The sequence below is a fragment of the Zingiber officinale genome, chromosome 2A (assembly GCF_018446385.1).
Source record: "Zingiber officinale cultivar Zhangliang chromosome 2A, Zo_v1.1, whole genome shotgun sequence".
Classification (NCBI taxonomy): domain Eukaryota; kingdom Viridiplantae; phylum Streptophyta; class Magnoliopsida; order Zingiberales; family Zingiberaceae; genus Zingiber; species Zingiber officinale.
This window is the reverse complement of record NC_055988.1, coordinates 37,379,257-37,402,595: the sequence shown is the minus strand read 5'-3', so window position 1 is coordinate 37,402,595 and position 23,339 is coordinate 37,379,257.

Sequence of the window (23,339 nt, the reverse complement as noted above, 5' to 3'; positions counted from 1 at the left end):
AGGAGCTCATAAGGATTGTCATGTTAACCCTGTAGGTGGACTTAATCCGACATGACAATAAGGTTGAGTGGTACTACTCTTGGACTAAGATATTAATTAAATGAGTTGTCAGTAACTCACTTAATTAGTGGACATTCGATATCTTAAAAACAGGGAGACTAACACACTCATAATAAGAAGGAGCCCAAAATGTAATTTGGGATTGGTGCGGTAGTTCAATAATAGTTCTTTAGTGGAATGAATTATTATTGATGAAATTAAGTTGTGTGTTCGGGGCGAACACGGGATGCTTAATTTCATCGGGAGACCAAAACCAATTCCTCCTCTCGCTCCCTATCGTGGCCTCTTGTGTATAGAGATTTATACCCACCATATACCCACCTTCTTACCCATCCAATGGGGCCGGCCAAGCTAGCTTGGAACCCAAGCTAGGGCCAACCAAGACCAAGTGGATGAGCCAAGTTGGTGGCCGGCCAAAGCTTGGGTCCCAAGCTTAGGTGGCCGGCCACTAGAATATTAAAAAGGATTTTAATTAAAATTATTTCCTATGTGGATATCATGGTTTTAAAAGAGAGTTTAAAATTAAAAATTTCCTTTTATAACTTTCTACAAAAGATTAAGAGAAGAGATTAATTTCTTTCCTTATTTGTAGATTAAAAGGATAGTTTTAATTTTTGCTAAAAGCTTTCCTTATTTGTAAATCATCTACATGTTTAAAAGAGAGTTTAAAATTTGAAATCTTTCCTTATTTGTTGATTAAAAGGTGGATTTTAAATTTTAAGAAAACTTTCCTTTTTAATCATGTTCATGATTTAAAAGAGAATTTAAAAATTAAATAATCTCTTTTATAAGTTTCTACAAGAGATTAAGAAAAGATTTGATATCTTTCCTTATTTGTAGATTAAAAGAGATTTTAATTTTTAGAGATAACTTTCTTTTTATCCACATGTTTAAAAGAAAGATTTTAATTTATTAAATTTCCTTTTTATAAACCAATATAAAAATTATTGGAGAAATTTTTATAAATTTTCGAAAACAAATTAGGAAGTTTTAATTCTTGTTTAATTAAAACTCTCCTTGATTTGGGGAAATAAGTGGCCGACCATGTTATAATGAAAATAAAAATTATTTTTAATTAAATAAATTTTTTCTTTTCATGGCAAAAGAATTAAGGAAGTTTTTATTAAAATTTCCTTATTTTTCAAGATCAAGGATTAAACGTTGGAGCTATCTTACTGTCCAGTGCTACGGCAATGAAACAAAAAGGAAAACAATGCAAAGCTTCGAAAACAAGGAAAAAATCAAGGATTAAACGTCGGAGCTATCTTACTGTAGGTGAGTAGCAACTTACACTTCGTTTCTTGGACTTACAAATCCGGATTAGGCAGCTAGGGCTTCGGGAGAACTCGAGCTTTCGGCCTCTCCTTGCGCCCACTTGCTCTTCTCAACGAGGGGATCACGAAGGTGAAGAAATCTTCGGAGAACGCCCTCACCGGCCGCCGGAACGCCCCTTGCTTGCTGCTGCGGTTTCGCCCGACGAGAAGCGCTGATGCAAGCGTGAGAGGAGAAGAGAGGTTCAGGTGAGAAAAGTTTTGGGGTTCGGGAAAAACTTAAGCTGTTTCTTATAACTAAGATTTTTATTAATTACTATACCTTAAATATTATTCACTCTTTTCTTATTTAATATTGGCTGCCAGCACAGCTGGTCAGGTGGGTTTTGCTTGGGTCAAAGGCCTCGACTTCGATCCCTCAGCCGCGCATTTTTAATTCCAATTTATTTTAAACGTCTCAACTATAGCTTAAATATTTGTTGCTGCCTATTTAATTAGCAACGACCGCTAGCTCAGTTGGTTGACCGTGTTATGCTTAAGGCGTGGCTCTTAGGTTCGAAACTCGGCTACAACCATTTTTTCTTCTTATTTATTTTAAACGTTCCAACTACTGCATATATACATTTCGCTCCATATAAGGTTAATAAAAATCGTGTAGCTCAGCTGGTTGGGCTGGTTTTGCTCGAAGTCACAGATTGCAGGTTCAAATCCTGGCTTCAACATATTCCTTTTCTTTTTTTTTTTTAAAAAAACTTCTTCCTCTTGGTAAAAATACCAAACGAACTCCAAAAATTACATAAAAATACTCTAAAAATTTCTAAAAATCTCTAGAATATTTTAAAAGTATTTCCAAATATTTTTATGGACTTTTAGAACTCTAAATCAAGAAATTTGGGGTGTTACAATTCTCCCTCCCTTATAAAAAGTTCGTCCTCGAACTTAGAATAATTCTGGATATTTCTATCTCATACTATCCTCACGCTCCTAAGTAACTTCCTCATGCTTCTGGTTCTAAATGACTTCCACTAATGATACTCTTTTGTTCCTTAGTCTCTTAACTTCACTGTCCACTATCACCCCTATCACATCGTACCCATTAGTAGTCCTTGGAAGACCTGTTATAAGGTCCCTGGAGACCACAGGTGCATTGGTCACACCAAATGGCATTACTACAACTTCGTAGTGTCCATATTGGGTCCTGGAAACTGTTCTGGACTCTTCATTCTCCTGTGCTCAGTCCTAACGGTACGGGGGCGTCCTCTTCTTGACATCTAGTTATGTAAAAAAACTTAAAATCGTCCCTATGCTTTCTAGACATATACATATGTAAACAAAAGAAATCAAGAACTTCTATCTCACTTAAACATTTCTAAGCAAATATTCTATACTGCAAATAATAAGAAAAGTATAAAAGAAAGATAAAGAAAAGTATAAGACAGATAAAGAAAAGAAAGAAAAAGGCCAAGGCTTAAGTAGATCCCAAAGTCAAGACTTTAGGGATTTTGGCACACAAGGTGCTTATTAAAATGCCAAGGCATTATATATTAGAAGTATTAAAAGATAACAAGTATTTTACTTTTATCAGTGGCACTGTACTGGACTCTCAGTTGTCCTTGGGTTGGGCTCCCATAGTCGTCCCTAGGTTCAGATAACCTAGTAGCAATGGCACGGCCGACGGTCGACGGTCGACGACTTGATTGTCGCCAAATGGGCCGCCAAATGGGTCGGATCGTTACAAAAGTAAAAGCAAGTACAGTTGTCAGGCCCAAGAAGAAGTTGATTATTATTTTGAAGTATTAAAAGTATAAGCTTTTGAACAAGAAAAAAATAAGTTTCACATAAGTATTAAAGAATAAGGCTTTAAGCAAGTGAAATAATATACAGAAGGTGTTTAGAATTCAGTAAGTTAAGTTCTTTATGCAAGCATGATAGTATAGACTTGCCTTACATGTTTAGCCATTCAGTATGTTTCTTTACTAATAGAAGAGCATTAGTTAGTTTACTGTTCTTTGCTATTTATGAGCATGATTAGCTATACATGTTTAGTATTTCAGTTAGTATGATTCCTTTGCTATGTATGAGCATGAGTAGCTTTACATGTTAGCATTCAGTTTTAGCATGTTTTTATTTATATACATGCATATCGAGATTTTGTGAGTTAGATAGCGCTTACTAAGCAAATTTTGCTTATAGACTGCACTTCCTCTTACTGCAGATACAGGAAAGGAGAATATATAGAAAGGAAGGCGACAAGGAGGTGTTTGAAGGATGTGTGATGCCAGGACTATGGAAGCCTTGAGACTAGGAAAGAAGTTTTATTTTAGTCTCCATTGTCTTTTGCTATGTTAGGAGTATTTGAGATAACATTTGTTATTTTGATGTGATTAGAACATAGAAGAAGAATTGTGATATGGTGTGATGAGTTGTGGTATTGTTTCCTTTATTTTGGATTTATTATACTGCGTGGTTGATTGATATGTGTTCCAGCCGCTTGTGGCTGTGTATATTATGTCATGTATTAATGATTATGGTCACCGGTATAGGGGAGATTTTGTCAAAAATTTTCGGTAAGGTTTCTTCGAGGATTTTAATTATACCAGTTAAGTAGAGTTAGTAGATAAGTAACGGTCATCCTTAGAGAGTAGTAGTAGTAAGAAGGGTGGTCGTTACACTTGGTGGTCGGCCTCTTCCTCTTCTCTCTTCTCCTTCTTGTGGCCGAACCATCTTGTTCTCTTGGAGTCCTTGTGGTGGTCGGATCTAGCTTGGAGAAAAGGAGAGAAAGGAGGCTTCGCTCTTGCATCCCTTGGAGCTTGGTGGTGGTAGCCGAACCTCGTCCTTTCTTGGAGTCATGTGGTGGCCGAACCTTGCAAAGAAGAAGAAGGTGCCTTGGTGGTTCTCGTCTCGGAAGATCGTTGCCCACACAACGTCCGGGATTAGAAGAGGAATACGGTAGAAGATCAAGATGTCATTATCTATTAAGTAAGGTATAACTAATATAGTTTTCCGCATCATGTTAGTTTTATCTCCATGTAAAAATACCAAATACGAGAGGCATGCGATTCTAGTATTTCGAATTAGTTTTCGATGTTATGTTCTTATATTTTTCTTTTCCTTGTGATTTGATTGTTCCTTTTGGTTGACCTAAAGTTATTTAAGGAAATTAAATATTAGCTTTCCTTAAAAGGCTTTGTCTAGGCGGTGGTGGTTGTTCCCATATCCAAGAAGGCCATGTGCCTCGCAATGCAGTCCTGGAAGCCAATTTTGGAAATTAATATTTAATGAAATTAATAACCTAGGTGATTTGGATCTAACGTGTTAAGTTCTGCAGGAGATCCAAGTCTAAACCTAAAAGAACAAATAAATTAAACTTTGGATCAAATGTGTTAAGTTCCGCAGGCGATCCAAGTTTAATTTAAAAGAACACATGGTAACTAGGAAAAGGTTCGGACCTTTGTACAAAATTTTTGTACAGTGGAACCATTAGATTTTCCGAGTAGCAACCAACAGCTACGAAAGTCGTGGATGTTGTATTGGGAGATGTTTATGTTGGTGCGGGAAGCATCCGACGATCGAACCTAAGTTTTGATAATGGCAAAGGATTCAAAGTTAAGGTGCTTTGTTATCTGACAGCTTTTGCTGAGTGTTTCAGGAAAGTCCTAACTGCGGTTAGGCAAGGTAAAACCTTAGGGGGTGGTAACCCTAGGTCATAGGGGGTGGTAACCCTATGCGGAAAGTCTTGGCAGGTCGATGGCTTTAGGCAAAAGTCCTAGGGGGTGGTAACCCTAGGTGGAAAGCCCTGGTGTCGCGAACCAGGTGAAAGTCTGAACTGGCCGGTGAAGCGGATGTTCAGCAGAAAGTCCGGAAGCATCGAGTGCCGAGCAAAAGTCCAGTCGATCTGGAGGATCGTACTGGCAACAGGTAAATCTCCTGAGTGGAGTAGGTGAGGACGCGTTCCCCGTAGAGGGAACAGTAGGCGTCGGGTCGACCTAGGGTTTCCGGTAGGAAACCTGAAGTCAGACTCGGACAGTCAAGAGACTGTTAAATATTTCAATAGTTATATCATTGTTTTGTGCTAACTTTGTGCTGCAGGGTATTTTTGGGATTAACATATCTTGCAGGGACCAAAGTACAAAAAAGACCTTGGATGAACAGTGCCGAGGCGCCTCCATGGAGCTTGGAGGCGCCTCGGGTGCGAGAAAAGCGCAGCAGACTGGAGGCGCCTTGAATGGAGTTCAAGGCGCCTTGGACCGGAGGTTGAAGGCGCCCTGGATAGGCTGAAGGCGCCTTGAACCAGATAGAGTTCGACCAGGTCTGTGCTGATCCACGCGGGTGACTCGGCTCGTTCAAGGCGCCTTGGTGAACAGTATAAGGCGCCTTGAACCCCCTTTATAAGGGGTCTCGACCAGCAGCTTCAAAACACAACTTTCAAGTGATCTTACTGCTACAAGCTGCTCACGAGACGATTCCGAAGTGATGTTGCGAGACATTGACGACCCGGAGCTCTGAATCTTCAGATTACGATATTGTCGTCGGTATAACTGTATTCTTTTTAATACTTAACTGTAATACTTGTACTCTTATCGAGCTTATAGTTGTTGCCCACGGAAAGCGATCAAGGATCGCGGGCCTTCGAGTAGGAGTCGTCACAGGCTCCGAACGAAGTAAAAATCCCTTGTCTCTCTGTGTCATTTTATTCCGCTGCATTAACTCTTACGTTTTACGATTCCGATAATTGAACGATTATAGCCACGAGCGCTATTCACCCCCCCCTCTAGCGCGTCTCGATCCAACAATTGGTATCAGAGTGGGGTCGTTTTGAATTGGTGCAACCACCTTTCAAAACAAATTTTTCGCAGTTTTTTCCGTTTTCGGAGTCGAATTAGAATTTAGCCTTATAGCTATATTCTAATTTTTTGTTTCCCTCGAATCGACATTTGCTCGAAGTAGGTGCAACACCACTCGAGTTCGTTTTTTTATTATTCTTTATTCCAGCACTACTAATCCAAGACTTAGTCTTGGAACATATTCGACAAACTACTGCTACTCCCTGTGTCCTAAAACTAAATATTTTTTAATATCAAAGTTTCTTCAAAATGCATATTCAAAACTTAATTATAGTTTTTCAAAACTTGTCCATGTAATTGAGTATTCAAATATTTTCAAATCTAGTCAACTTTTTATAACGTTTTAAAGTTTTCAAGTGACCTTATATTTTATAACTTCTAAGAAAATCCTTTTATTGGAAATTCAAATACTCATATTTTCAAACTTAGTTAATTTTAAGACTATTTTAACTAGACTTAGTTAGATTGTACTCTAAACTTAGCTATTTGGCAAAATATTTTCTCAATACAAATCATTTCGAAGCTAAATATATAGCTAAGTATTTTCAAATTTGGCAATCTAAGAAGAAAATTTATTGTTATCCCTCTTTGAAAATTTTCCTTCAGAAAAATACAAATCTACTTTCAAACTGGTTTATTTTTGATATATGGCAAAGGGGGAGAGTAGGTAAATTAAAGTTAAAGGAAAATTCAAAGTATTTAATAAAAGGAGGGCTTTTATTAAGGGGGAGTCTAATATTACCAAGTTAAAAGTTTCCAGCTTAACTGTTATTACATTTGAAGTTTATTTACTTAAGCATGGTTAACTTTATGCATATGTTGTTTTTCTTAACTTTGAATTACTTATTGTCATAATCAAAAAGGGGGAGATTGTTGGTGCGGGAAGCATCCGACGATCGAACCTAAGTTTTGATAATGGCAAAGGATTCAAAGTTAAGGTTATGACCTTAGTGTTTGAGGAAAAGTCCTAACTGCGGTTAGGCAGGTAAAACCCTAGGGGTGGTAACCCTAGGTCATAGGGGTGGTAACCCTATGCGGAAAGTCTTGGCAGGTCGATGGCTTCGCAAAAGTTCTAGGGGTGGTAACCCTAGGTGGAAAGCCCCGGTGTCGTGAACCGGTGAAAGTCTGGACTAGCCGGGATGCGGATGTTCAGTAGAAAGTCCGGAAGCATCGAGTGCTGAGCAAAAGTCCAGTCGATCCGGAGGATCGCAATGGCAGAGTGGAGTAGGTGAGGACGCGTTCCCCGTAAAGGGAACAGTAGGCGTTGGGTCGACCTAGGGTTTTCGGTAGGAAACCTGAAGTCAGACTCGGACAGTCAAGAGACTGTTAAATATTTCAATAGTTATATCATTGTTTTGTGCTAACTTTGTGCTGCAGGGTATTTTTGGGATTAACATATCTTGCAGGGACCAAAGTACAAAAAAGACCTCGGATGAACAGTGCCGAGGCGCCTCCATGGAGCTTGGAGGCGCCTCGGGTGCGAGCCAGGAAAAGGCCAGCGCAGCAGACTGGAGGCGCCTTGAATGGAGTTCAAGGCGCCTTGGACCGGAGGTTGAAGGCGCCTTGGATAGGCTGAAGGCGCCTTGAACCAGATAGAGTTCGACCAGGTCCGTGCTGATCCACGCGGGTGACTCGGCTCGTTCAAGGCGCCTTGGTGAACAGTATAAGGCGCCTTGAACCCCCTTTATAAGGGGTCTCGACCAGCAGCTTCAAAACACAACTTTCAAGTGATCTTACTGCTACAAGCTGCTCACGAGACGATTCCGAAGTGCTGTTGCGAGACATCGACGACCCGGAGCTCTGAATCTTCAGATTACGATATTGTCGTCGGTATAACTGTATTCTTTTTAATACTTAACTGTAATACTTGTACTCTTGTCGAGCTTATAGTTGTTGCCCACAGAAAGCGATCAAGGATCGCGGGCCTTCGAGTAGGAGTCGTCACAGGCTCCGAACGAAGTAAAAATCCCTTATCTCTCTGTGTCATTTTATTCCGCTGCATTAACTCTTACGTTTTACGATTCCGATAATTGAACGATTATAGCCACGAGCGCTATTCACCCCCCCCCCCCCTCTAGCGCGTCTCGATCCAACAGTTTACTTATCTTTTAATAGGAATAAAATTTTAATTTTGAGAAATTATCTTTATGTACCAAGTTTTAGAAAGAATTTAATTTCAGTTTCTAAATTGTTTATGAATGGATATTTTGTTTCTTTTGATGATAAAGTGGTTGTCAAGAAAAATAGGGTAGCTATCTGTTCTGGTACTATGGTTGGCAATTTGTATACTCTAAATCCAATAACTCCCACAATGCAACAAACGGAAATTAATAATGCATCTTCTAATTCTAATAAGAGAAAGTAGCCTTCGGAAATGAATCAAATATATCTTTGGCATCTAAGACTTAGTCATATTAACTTAAATAGGATTCAAAGGCTTATAGCTGATGGACTTTTAGGTTCATTGGTTGTGGAAAACTTTCCAACTGGAAGGGAAAATGACCAAGAGACCTTTTAAGGCAAAGGGGTATAGAGCGAAAGATGTGTTGGAATTGGTTCATTCTGATTTATGTGGACCTATGACTATCCAGGCGAGAGGTGGTTTCAAATATTTTGTCTCTTTTATAGATGACTATTCGAGATATGGGAATATTTACTTGATGCGCAGCAAGTCTGAGTGTTTTGATAAGTTCAAAGAATACAAGGCTGATGTGGAGAACTGTCATGGTAAAAGTATCAAGACACTACGGTCTGATCATGGTGGCGAGTACTTCTCAGGAGAGTTTAGGAATTACTTATCAAAGGTCGGGATTCAATCCCAATTGTCTGCACCTAGTACATCCCAACAGAATGGTGTGGCAGAATGAAGGAATATGACTCTTATGGAAATGTTTAGATTGATGATGAGTTTTTCTGAATTACCAAATTTGTTTTGGGGATATGCTCTAGAAACGGCAGCGTACATTCTGAACTTAGTACCTTCTAAATCAGTATCCTCTACTCCCACAGAATTATGGAATGGGCGTAAGCCTAGTCTAAGACATGTTCGAATTTGGGGAAGTCCAGCACATGTGCTGAAGGGAGATGCTGATAAGTTAGAATCACGTATAGAGGTCCGTTTGTTTGTGGGATATCCTAAAGGAACGAAAGGTAGTTTGCTTTATAGTCCTAAAGATCATAAAGTCATTATTAGCACCAATGCACGATTTTTAGAAGAGGACTATGTAATGAACCACAAGCCCATGAGTACGATTATTCTTGAGGAAATAAGAGAGGACACGTCTAATTTAGTACCAACGGCACAAGATGAGATACCACAAGAAACTGCAACACGTGTCACAAATGATGCACAATTATAAGTAGTGTCACTTCATAGTGGGAGGGTTGTTCGTCAACCTAATAGATTCATGTTTTTGGGAGAGTCTTCGGACTTGATCCCTAGCAAACATGAACCTGATCCCTCGACATATGATGAAGCACTCCAAGATAAAGATGCAGCATCTTGGCAAAGTGCAATGAACTCTAAAATAGAATCTATGTATTTTAATAAAGTCTGGAAGCTGGTAGAACTACCAAATGGCGTAAAAGTCATTGGATGTAAGTGGGTCTACAAAAGGAAAAGAGGGGTAGACGGGAAGGTGGAAATCTTTAAAGCAAGGCTTATTGCGAAAGGGTATACTCAGAAAGAGGGAATTGATTATAAAGAAACCTTTTCACTGGTAGTCATGCTTAAGTCTATCTGGACTCTTTTATCTATTGCTGCTCATATGGATTATGCAATTGGGCAAATGGATGTCAAGACAGCTTTTCTTAATGGGATTCTTGAAGAAAGTATCTATATGAAGCAACCAGAGGGATTCATTGCAAAGGGCAAAGAGAATCTTGTATGTAAGCTCAATCGGTCTATTTATGGACTAAAGCAAACTTTAAGATCTTGGAACATCCAGTTTAATGAAGTAATCTAGTCTTATGGATTTATACAGTGTTTGGATGAGTCTTGTGTATACAAGAAGAGTGACGAAAACATTGTGGTATTTCTTGTATTATATGTAGATGATATTTTGCTTATTGGAAACAATGTCAAAGTATTATCAGACGTAAGCATATGGTTGTCCAAACAGTTTGATATGAAGGACTTGGGAGAATATGGGCATATTCTTGGGATCAAAATAATATGGGATCGCAAGAAAAAGATGTTATGCTTATCCCAAGCTTTATATATCGATACTATCCTTGCTCGTTTTAGTATGGAGAACTCCAAGAAAGGTTTCTTACCTTTTCGGCATGGAGTACCTTTATCTAAAGAGATGTCTCCTAAGACACCAAAGGAAATAGAGGAGATGAAGACAGTTCCTTATGCTTCGGCTGTAGAAAGCCTAATGTATGCAATGCTATGTACGAGACTAGATATAAATTTTGCCATAGGCATAGTTAGCAGATATCAAAGTAGTCCAGGACAGGGACATTGGGCTATCATAAAGCATATATTAAAGTACTTGAGAAGGACTAGAGATTATATACTGGTTTACTAGGCAGATGACTTACTCCTTGTAGGTTACACGGATTCTGACTTCCAATCAGATAGGGACAATAGTAAGTCAACCTCAAGTTATGTGTTTACTTTGGGAGGTGGAGCCATAGCATGGAGGAGTGTTAAGCAGAAATGTGTTTCGGACTCCACCATGGAAGCTGAGTATGTGGCAGCCTCTGAGGCAGCCAAAGAAGTTGTATGGCTCAGAAACTTCTTGATGGACTTAGATGTGATTCCTGATTTGCCCAAAATTATCACAATTTATTGTGATAATAGTGGTGCAGTAGCAAACTCGAAGGAACCACGAGCCCCATAAGGCAAGTAAACACATTGAGCGCAAGTACCACCTAATATGAGACATCGTAAAGCGAGGAGAAGTTGTTGTCGCCAAGATTGCATCAGCAGATAACCTGACAAATCCTTTCACTAAGGCCCTTCCGGCGAGAGCTTTTGAAAGACATGTTGAGGGGATGAGAATCAGATATATGGCAGCATATATGGCAGCATAATCTTTTAGTATAAGTGGGAGATTGTTAGAATGTATACTAAAAGCCTAGATTTTTGTATAAACATTTATTTTGAAATAAGAATCACGTTGGTCAAATATCTTCATTTATGTTAAATGTAGTTTTTCATTTAATTTATATTTTAGATAACATAGTGGGTGGTGTCACACAGAAGATCATGTTATCATTTTCTTATAAATTATAAATAGTAGCTCACGACCAAAATGGATAGGGACAAACCATTGGAATGGTTGTAATGGAAGCCGATCTTTGAAGTAAATGTTTAATCATCTTTTGTAATATGGTTTAATTTAGGAAGATCACATCAGTTAAACTTGGAGTAAAAATGTTAAGTATCATTTCCAATCCAAGTTTAACTTCTGAAGAGCAACTTGGATTAATAATGTTAAGCATCGTTTGCAATCCAAGTTTAACTTCAATAGAGCACATGGGTAGCTAGGTTAAGTTCTGTGCTTGTACAAATTTTTGTACAGGGGAGCAGAACGGAATCCAGGTGTAGCAACCAACACTTCTGATCTTTGGGACTATGAAACAAAGCACCTATCATTCCTTTAGGATAACCCATAAATAAGCGAACTTTTGTACGTGATTCCAACTTATCATCATCTCCCTTCAGCACATATGCTGGACTATCCCAAATCTGAATGTATCTTAGACTAGGCTTACTCCCATTCCACAATTCTGTGGGAGTAAAGGGTACTGACTTAGAAGGTACCAAGTTCTGAATATACGTCGTCGTTTCCAGAGCATATCCCCAAAATGAATTTGGTAATTCTGAATAACTCATCATTGATCTAACCATTTCGATAAGAGACCTATTCCTTCGTTCCACCACACCATTCTGTTGGGATGTACCAGGTGCAGATAATTGGGATTGAATCCCAGCCTCTGATAAGTAATTCCTAAATTCTCCTAAGAGGTACTCTCCACCACGATCTGACCGTAGTGTCTTGATACTTTTACCATGACATTTCTTCACATTAGCCTTGTACTCTTTGAACTTATCAAAGCACTCAGACTTACGGCGCATCAAGTAAATGTACCCATATCTCGAATAGTCGTCTATAAAAGAGACAAAATATTCAAAATCACCTCTCGCCTGGATAGTCATAGGTCCATACAAATCAGAATGAATCAATTCCAACACTTCTTTGGCTCTATACCCCTGTGGCTTAAAAGGTCTCTTGGTCATTTTTCCAACCAAGTTCAAGTTGTAAAACTTAAGGAAGAAAATTTCAACTTGAAATGTCAAGTGTTGAGACTCAATAAAATGTTGAAAGAGTTTCAATTGGGATCCAAGTTTCTAAATATGGTAATTGGATCGCAACGAGCCATATATAACAAATTTGGACCTAGCTATAACCTAAACAAAACTAACAAACCATATCTGTCATTATTTAGTCAAGATATTAGAAATCAAGTCCATGCATGGATTCCTAAATCATGCTTAACCAAAATAATTAAACCAAACTAATATTTGATCCCTAAGAGTCAAATTCAAATTCATTTCTTAGATAGACCATATTTAAGCTATAACTCAATAGGAACAAATAAAATAAATGGTCAACCTACTTGATTGACTAAATATACATATTTAAGTTTAGGTTTACTTTTCTACTTAGTTTAGAACGATTAGTTAAAAAGGTTTATCAAACCCTAATAACATAGCATCGGTATGGATTGGGATGATAGTACGGTAAGGAAAATTTATTGAAGGCATGTCTAGCCTAAATCATGTGTATTCTACCTGGTGCAGTAGACCTAGTAGATCTAGTTGAAGCTACCACAATCAAATATGAGCTAGTTAGACCAAAATCTAATATTAAGTTTTTTGAACAGAACTATTTTGAAAAGTATTCAGAAAGTGGTCCACCGTTGATACACAAGAAGGTCATATGTCTCGCCACTGACTGAAAACTTATCCTTAAAATGTTGATTTCATTAAACCAAATCTAAATTTGAATCTAATATGAGTTTGAAAACCTTTTCAAAATTTTTAATAATTTAAACCAAATTAAAACTTAATTTAAACTTAGTTGAATTAACTTAAATTAAACTAATTTAAAATCTAAATAAAAAATTTAAACTTAATTAAAAACTTAAAACTTAAAAATTTAAAATTTAAAATCTAAAAAATTAATTCAAAAATTAAAATTAAATTAACACTTCATTATCTTAAAATTAAACTCAAAATTAATTAAATTTATAAATTAATAATTAATTAAAACTTAAATAAAATTAAAACTCAATTAAAATTAATACTTAACTCCGCCCATGATGACCAGTCATGGCCGGTCCCAAGCCCGGATAAAGGAGGAGGGTTGCGTTAGGTTGCCAGCCAGCGTCAAACTATGGCAAAATTTCATGAATGAATCCATTAATTAAAATTAATACTTAATTAAAATCAATTAAAAACATAAAACTTAAACTTATCTAAAAAAATTAATGAAACTTAACCTTAATTCTTAATAATTCAAAATTTATTAATAATTCAAACTAATTTAATATAAACTTAACCTTAATTAATGAAACAAAAATAACTAAGAAAATTAATAATTAATCAAGTTTATAACCAATAATCAATCAATTTTTAAATTAATAAATTATCTTGTATTTGAAATTAATTTAAAAATTACTTTAATACAAAATTAATTATATAATTATAGAAAAGAAAGTATTTGAATAAAAAATTAATCATAATTAAGCTTCTTAATCAGAAATAATTAATTAATCAAAATTAATATTCTCAACTTAATCAAATTAAGAAGATAACTCAATCCAAGTTCAATATAATACTTAATCAAATCAAATCAAATAAATAATCGATTAATAACTTTAATTACAATTGAATTTCCTACCCAAAATAACTTTAACTTAAAATGATGATCAATTTTTTATTGAAATAATTAATAACTAATCTAACAATTATATAATATAAAGTAAATCAATCTAATCTGAAATTAATTATAATTCAATTAATTAACTCTTAATTAATCAAATTATTTAAAATTGAAATTAATAATTAAATTTAAATTTAGTTAATCAACGTACTTAACCCAAAATTCAAATGGTCGAAATTAACTTGATCTAATAATTTTAAATGATCTTAATAATTTCACCGAATCTAATTTAACTCAAAATTAATATTAATTAATTAAAAATTAACATTAATTAATTTAAAATTAATCAACTGATTATTATGAAATTGATCAATAATTTAAACTAATCAATTTAATTAATTACTCAATTGTTTTATTTTCAGATTAATTCAAATTTAATTAATCAATTATTTTAATAAATTATTAATCCTAAATTAATTGATAAATATAAATAATAATTAATCTTGATTAATTCGAAACTAACCTTAATTAAGCTTAACTTAAATAATTCAATAATGAAACTTTATCTAGAAAATAATAATCATTAATTAACTTAATCATGTTTAATCTTAAATTAATCCTTAATTAAATTAACTTTAAACTTTACCCGTAAATTAAACTTTAATCAAGTATTAATTTAACCTAATCATCCTAATAATTTGAATCATCTCACACAACTATGGTAATTTATTTGGTTTGTTAATTTAGAAATGGTGAGATGAATTAAATAAATAAAATTTCATTCTTAAACTTTGCGATAATCTATACATTTCATATCTGCTTAAACTTTATGTTATTATTTAATTAAGAGGGAACATCAACATTATTTTTTTGAATCTATTTCAAAACCCAATCTTTTCTAGAATATTTCAAAATTCATGTTTTCAATATTTATTATATTTTCAAAATATTTCCAAATCATTTTAAAAATTATACAATTATGTATTTTTCTATATATCTTTATATATATATATATATATATATATATATATATATAGAAAAAATTTGCTTCAATTTTTTCAAAACTTAATTTTTGCAACAAAGATTCTTCTTCAAAATTTTAACATAGAAAATTTTTCTAAAATTTCTAAAGACTAATTTCAAAATTTAATTCACTATTTTATCTTAGAAAATTTACTAAATTCAAAAATTTTCCTTATAAATTTTTTCTAATAAATCTTAAAATTTATGGCTTCTTACGATTTTTTCTTATTCATTAAAATTTTCAAGAATCATTTTCACAATTTATCTCAATAATTTAAAGATAATTCTAAGCTTAAAAATTTTGTGAGAAATTATTCCTTTTGTACAATATTTCCTAGAAACTTTTCAAAATCATGAATTCTACCTCCTACACAGAAAACTCCGAACCTTATTTTTAAATTATTTTCAAATTTCAAAACATATTTCTCAAAAATTTTGAGAAAATCTTTTCAAACTAAACCTTTTTGCTTAATATTTTCCTTGGAATTTCAAATCTTATGCTTAGAAAAGTATGGTTTCAAAATTTTTCCAATAATTTTTCCATCTCCAAAACTTAATTGTTGTTTCCCCTATTTTTGAAGTGTGTTATAAGGGGAAAGATAGTGAATTCAGGGGGAGTTATTAAATTCAGAGAGAGAGTTAAATGTTTGTTTACTTAACTTTGTATATTTTAAACTTAACTGCAAACCTTGGTTGCCAAACATCAAAAAAGAGGAGATTATTAGTGTAGAGTGCACCAGAATCAAACCTTAGTTTTGATGTTATCAAATGTTCAAGTTAAATATTGGTTGAAGGATCGAAAGATGTGATAGAATGGAGGTGAATATCGCACATTAAAATTTCCTTTAGTATCAACTCGTTGAACAAATATCAAAGCGGTAGTGGAAAACAATACAAGTGACTCAAGTGGTTACTTGTTTCGAAGTCTGTGTCAACTCCTACTCCAAGACACGCGATCCTTGATCGCATCATTGGGTAAATTGTTATAATTCTTCTTTCCAAAATCTTTGGAAAGAAATAATTCATACAATGAAAAATATAAGACAGTAACAACATACTATCTTACTTGAGATTAAGTACAATGCAAGCTAAATAAAATTATACCAAAATGAATAAGAAGTGATGAACATCGTCAACACTTTATCAGAGCAGTAGCTTCCTTGAAGTTGGGTAGCAGAACAGCATGAACAAAAGCTTTAACACCGAGTGAACTGGAATTTGAATAATTGCTTACCTCGGACCTTGAGCTCCCCTTTTATAAGTTATGTTCGGTCGACTAATAAACTCTTCAGTTGATTGATACAATCGGTCGACTGATCCTCCTATCGGTCGACTGAACCCCGTGCTTTCCTTCTTCGTTGAGATCCAATCTTCGTACATTTGTGAGCATTAATGGTTCGGTCGACTGAGCACCTTGTTCGATCGACCGAACAGTGTTATTTCCATGTTCGTTGAGATTCACCATTAAGGCTTCATTAATGCAGTAATTGTTTGATCGAACGATCCTTGAGTTTGGTCGTGTTGGGACTTTTGAGCCGCAAAAACCGCTTTTTGTATTGCAGAAACCCCGTAGTCCCATGCCACCGGATCCATGCGAAGATTAAAAGAACAAAATTTCATGTACTTGTTTTCTAACCTAGATCTACACTAGATCTACATGTTAAGGAGTTTATACCTTTGATGCGAAGCTCTTCGCTTATCCCGCTCATCCAAGGTTCACCGGATCTCAAGGGTACCAAGTGAACACCCCTCTATGTGTATCCACATGAACAAAACAGTGGAGAAGAAACCTTAGAGTGTGCTAGCACTCTTCAATATTTCGGCCAAGGTGGAGGAGAGGGAGAGAAGAAGATAAGAGGAGGAAGAAGAAGGAGTGAATTAATCACAAAATTGTAACCCACACAACCATGTGGCCGGCCACTTCATGAGGAGTTTTAAACTCCATGGAATACCAAGAGTCACAACTCTTGATCTCCCTCATGAGGTGGCACACACATGTACTATGCTTGATGATGTGGAACATCATCATTGGCCCACTCTATGCCAACTCACAAATGAGGTGGCATTGGTCAAGTCAAATTTGACCTTTCATCTTCCCTTCTCAAGTCAAGTTAAACTTGACCTCTTCTCTCCCATGGTTGATCAAATCTAACCATTTGATTCAAACCAATTTAATTTAATGAATCTATATCCATTGAATTAAATTGACTCAATGAATCCAAATCTAATTAGACTCATTTAACACATGAACCAAATTGAGTCCGACTCAATTAGTTTAATTAGGATTACTCTTAATCCAATTTGGTTCATCACATGAACCTAATCCTCTTGGTTCATCATATGAACCTAATCTCCATCTAATTGCCCTTTGTGTGTGACCCTATAGGTTCTTGTAATGTTGGCAATGCTCCTAAACCCATTTAGAAGCATATGTAATGAGCGGTATCTAGCAACACATCATTACTACCCAAGTTACAAGAATGTTGAGATCCAACATCACCTTGTGACTACTAATTGTGACTTTTCACAATATATGACAATGTCCTTCTATCCTTGACATCTAGATTGATCAATTTGAGGCATAGATGGTTTCATCCTCTGATCAATCTAAATCTTGAACTCCAAGTAGACTCACTATAATCAAATGAGCTCAATATCTCATATTGACTCATTTGGGAATGGCCATGCACTTAGTGGTCTCACTCTATCTAGAATAACGATATCACTCCCGTTATATAGGAGGGATAGATCTCATCTACATTACTCACATCCCTCCATATAATTTGTTACATACCCAATAATCGCCTTTATAGTCCACTCAGTTACGGGTGACGTTTGACGAAGCCAAAGTATGCAACTCCTTATGTAGGGATCCATGGTTAATTCAGGTCCATGGACTAATAGTTATACTAATAGCCACATGAGAAATTATATGACACTCATATAACGATCGATGATACTTTCTCATGGCGGGTCATTCAGTATACATTCTCCAATGCATACCCATGTGTCAACTTGATATCTCTATATCCATGACTTGTGAGATCAAGTCATCAAGTTGACCTACATGCTAGTCTCATCACATTAATATTATCCCTGAATGTTAATACTTGACTAGGAATGATTAAGAGTAGTGTTCTCTATATCATCTCACTATCAATTCAACCAATCGATTGATATAGATAAGAACCTTCTACTCAAGGACGCTATTATACTTAGTTATTTGGCACCAATACAAGAAAGTATAATAACCAGAGCAAATGCCTTTATATACATAGGAATATGATACAATGAGTCCATACGACAATCATCATATGATTGACTCTAGGGCTCTAACTAACAATCTCCCACTAGCACTAGTGCCAATCAGTGTAGGCTCTAAGGCCCAATGACCTAGTGTGATCATCATGCTTTCTCTGTACCAAAGCCTTGGTCAAGGGATCAGCGATGTTAGCCTCTGTGGGTACTCTATGAATCTTCACATCTCCTCTATCGATGATCTCTCGAATAAGATAGAAGTGTTGGTGCAGTTAGCACTAACGATTTAACCCAGGTTTTGATGAATGACAAATCAGGTTAAGTTAGTCTGTTGTAGTCTAACACTCTGATCGAGTGTGCAGGAGAAGTCCAGACAGGTCGACGGGCTGACCGGATGTCTGGCACGAAGCCCAGCTAGGTCGACGGGCTGACCAGATAGCTGGCGAGAAGTCCAAGCGGGTCAACGGGCTGACCGGACGCTTGGCGAGAAGTCCAGCTTGTAACGACCCAACTCCTGTGTACTAAGCTGTGAGCCGGATCGCTACATTAACTACTGAAACTACTGTGCTGTACTGTGCGGAAACTGGGTAAAATAAAATTTTACTAAACTACTGTAATTGCCTCTGTTAACACTGTGAGAGTGAGATTTCATATTCAACTACCCTCTAGATATTCATAGCTATGCTAGGGAGGTGAAACTGAAGCTTTGGATCGGTCCGTGGAACGATCCACTGGCGCACACGGGAACGCTGGCTGGATCAGTCTGCCGACCGATCCAGCTGCTCACTGATCGGTCGGGAGACCGATCAGTGGCTCACTGATCGGTCGGCTGACCGATCAGTGGCTCACTGATCGGTCGGCTGACCGATCAGTGACTGCTGGTTTAGTCCCGAATGTTGGTGCAACCTTAGGTCAAGGTTGACCTGGTTGACCCGACTCGAGGTGACTTGACTCGAGTTGTATTTTGATGTTTGACTTGGGAAGATTGTCGGTGCAACCTTAGGTCAAGGTTGACCTAGTTGAGTTGCATGTCGATGTTTGACGAGAAGAGAGTTGTATTCTTGATGTTTGAGAAGAATAGGTGTTTGGGAGATTGTAGGTGCAACCTTAGGTCAAGGTTGACCTGGTTGACCTGATTCGTGAAAAGTCCAAGTATGGAGACTTGGCACTGGAAAAGTCCAAGTACGGAGACTTGGCACGGGGAAAAGTCCAAGCAGGCACGCGGAAAGTCCAAGTATGGAGACTTGGCACGGGGAAAGTCCTAACTGGGATGTTAGGCAGTGTGGAAAGTCCTGGTGAGTGAAGCCAGGCAGTGAGAAAGTCCTAACTGGGATGTTAGGCAGTTGGAAAGTTTTGGTGAGTGAAGCCAAGCAGTGAGAAAGTCCTAACTGGGATGTTAGGCAGTGTGAAAACCCTAGTGAGTGAAGCTAGGTGAAAGTCACGGTGAGTGAAGCCGGGCAAGGGAAAATCCGGATGGATCAGGATGATCGGACATCTGGTGTTGAGAAGGTCAAGTAGGTCAAGGGAGTGACCGGATACTTGACACGAAGAGAAAAGTCCAAGTGGGTCAAAGGATTGACCGGACACTTGGTGAGGAGTCTCAGAGTGACCGGATGCTAAGCATGATGTACCAATAGGTCAAGGTTGACGGATATTGGTTTGGAAGGTTTGGGACTTGGTTTGGGCAAAACCAAGCTGGATCGATCTGCGGACCGATCGGTGATCGTTGTGTATCGATCGATCGGTGACCGTCGAGATAACAAAAAGCAGCGATTACGTGAGCTTCTTGATCGATGCGAGGACGATCGGCATAATCTGATCGGTCTCCACGGCCGATCGAGCAGCCGAGAGGTGGGATCGGTGCGTGGACCGATCCGGTATGCTGATCGGTTCCGACCGATCGAAAGCAACAGTTGGGAAACTTTACGTGGAGCAATCTGATCGGTCTGGGACCGATCAGCCTGATCGGTCCCCAGACCGATCAGAAGGGTCCTGGACCGATCAGGGTGGCGCCTGATCGGTCCACGATTCGACCGTTGAGTCACAACGGGTCGCTCCATCTTCTCCGCTGGCTTCTGTCTTCACTGTGCAGGTTCGCAGGTTATAAAAGGAGATCAAGGCTTTGGTGCTTCTTCTTCCTTTTTTTTTCCTTCTCTTCTGCTGAAGATTTGTGGGCTGCGATAAGAGCTCTGTTGAGTTCCTTCCGAAAGCTTCGCGTGAGCTTCCCCTGTAGGATCGAAAAGAATTTAGATATCTCCACAATGACATGATATTGTCCACTTTGGGCCTAAGCCCTCATGGTTTTTGCTCTTGGGCTCTACCCAAAAGGCCTCATGCCAATGGAGATATCTTTCTCTTATAAACCCATGATCTTTTCCATGTGTTTTCAATATGGGACTATGTTTGCAACCTTGCAACCCCAACAATCCCCCCCTCAAACAAAGGACCATGGGCTTCCCACATCCGATCCTTGACCCACCAGGTCTTCCTGGCCCTCGGTCTACCCGACCTACTAGGACTTCCTTGCCTAGCCGCAACTAGGACTTCCTGCCCCTCGGTCCACCCGACCTACTAGGACTTCCTGCCTAGCCGCAACTAGGACTTCCTGCCCCTCGGTCCACCCGACCTACTAGGACTTCCTGCCTGGTGTCTGGTCCTCTTGATCCGAACATAGGAGCCCCCACTTTCTTTGTTCGAGGTCAATATTGTACTCACATGGTTCAATCAGACCATAACTCTTGTGCACAGTCGGCGGTTAAACCTTCTGGCAGTCCGGGCTCTGATACCAATTGTAGGATCGAAAAGAATTTAGATATCTCCACAATGACATGATATTGTCCACTTTGGGCCTAAGCCCTCATGGTTTTTGCTCTTGGGCTCTACCCAAAAGGCCTCATGCCAATGGAGATATCTTTCTCTTATAAACCCATGATCTTTTCCATGTGTTTTCAATATGGGACTATGTTTGCAACCTTGCAACCCCAACATCCCCGACTGGAACAGCTGCTGCTGTTAGGGTTTTTGAAGCTGCTGCTTCATCCGGACTCCAGTCGACGAGAAAGCAAGTTTGGTAGAGTGCTTGTGTATTCTTATTGTATTTCTTGCTTATTCTTTGTACTTGTACTCCTGTTTGCTGTTGCAAACAAGTGTGGCGAGGTTTCTCCACCCAGAAGGAGTTTTTATTAGCCGGTTTTCCGGGGACTCATCCACCGACGGATTGATTGGGTTCGTCCACCTTACGGACACGCCGAGGAGTAGGAGCATCATCTCCGAACCTCGTACATCGCTGTGTTAAGGTTTGATATTCTTCCTTTCGTTTCTAGTTTATTTTTCCGCTGCGCTAACGAATTGTAGGAAGAAACGAGCGATTTGGGGCGGCTATTCACACCCCCCCTCTCTAGCCAAGTACGAAGGATCCTAACACCGAACTCTCTGTTCACGGACGGATCGATCGGCTGACCGATCCAGGGAGATACAGTCGGCTACTGTATCCATCTGGATTGGTCGGCTGACCGATCCAGGAGGAGGAATGGCACTGGATCGGTCTGCTGACCGATCCAGGTGCTGATAGTCTGAAAACGAAATCCGAATTTCTGATTTCCAGCACTGATTCGTGCCAAAATCACATACACAAGCTCTAAATACATGAAAAACACTCTAGCATGTAAATATTAACATTCTAAACATGATAAACTAAACAAGACATAGTTTACTAAGCTATAACACCTAGTAACAAGACTAAGTCATAAAACTAGACATGTTAAGTACTAAAACTGAAATAAAAGCGTATAGATCCCTAGGATCTTTATTCCAGACCCCTTGCACACACACATCATCGTAGCATCGCCCTCCAGCCTCCGCTAATCCACTTTTCTTTTACCGGTATCTGCAGTATAAGAAAAGTAACATCTATAAGCTAAGAAGCTTAGTAAGAAACCATCTACCTCACAAAAACATGCAACGATGCGATTATGTTTTTAAAACATGCTGTTTGAAAACTGAACTGAGCATGGCAACATGGCATGGCATATAAAAGCATAAACTAGAACTGAAACTTGAATAGCATATAAATTGAACATGCTTTAAACTGAACATGGCACACTTATAAACTGAGTATGAAACTGAACTACTCATGCATATATCTAAATTTGTACATGAACTCAAATCATGTAAACTGAACCTGAACTGAACTGAAATCTAAATTAGTGTTCTCATCACTATTTTCAAATTTGAAAACTATACATATAATAGATGAAAATACTAAACATGCTGTTAGGGCCCTGGCAACTGTACTTACTGTGCGCGCATCCCTACGAGACCCGGGATTGCAAGTTCCGAATCCAGCAGGGTTACTAGGTTATCTGAACCTAGGGACGACTGTGGGAGTCCAGCCCATGGATATCTAATCCAAGTACAGTGCCATCTGAATAAAAGTAAAATACTGAATACTGTTTTATTTTACTTTGCTGTTCTAGGTTATCTGAACCTAGAGCTAGGTTATCTGAACCTAGGGCTACTGTGGGAGCCCACCCAATGGATATCTGATCCATATAGCTGTAATAACTGATAATAAACTGAGTAAAATGTTTCTAATACATTTTACATGCTGTTAGGACGCCTACCGGTGCATCCTTCTGAACTAGGCATTCTACCGAATGCTTGGTGTGCACTAAAAGCACACCCTAAAACTGAAAACTGTAAAACTACTGAACTAACGCCAAAACTAACAAGCGAGAGCAATTATACTGCATGTGAGGGGTTTCTTACCTCAATCGCAAGGTTTTCTTACAATTCCTTTCACTAGAAATTCCGGTGAAGACAAATTTCTCGACGATTCGCTCGCGTCCACGTGCTCTACTCGCGGAGGGAACTTCCTTGTGTTGAAATCATTGTCGGATGGTAACCTTGGGACCCTAGGAAGAAAGCCCTAGCCTTTCCTTGATGTGGCGCCGAGAGAAGGAGGAAGAAAAGGAGGGGGCGGCGTG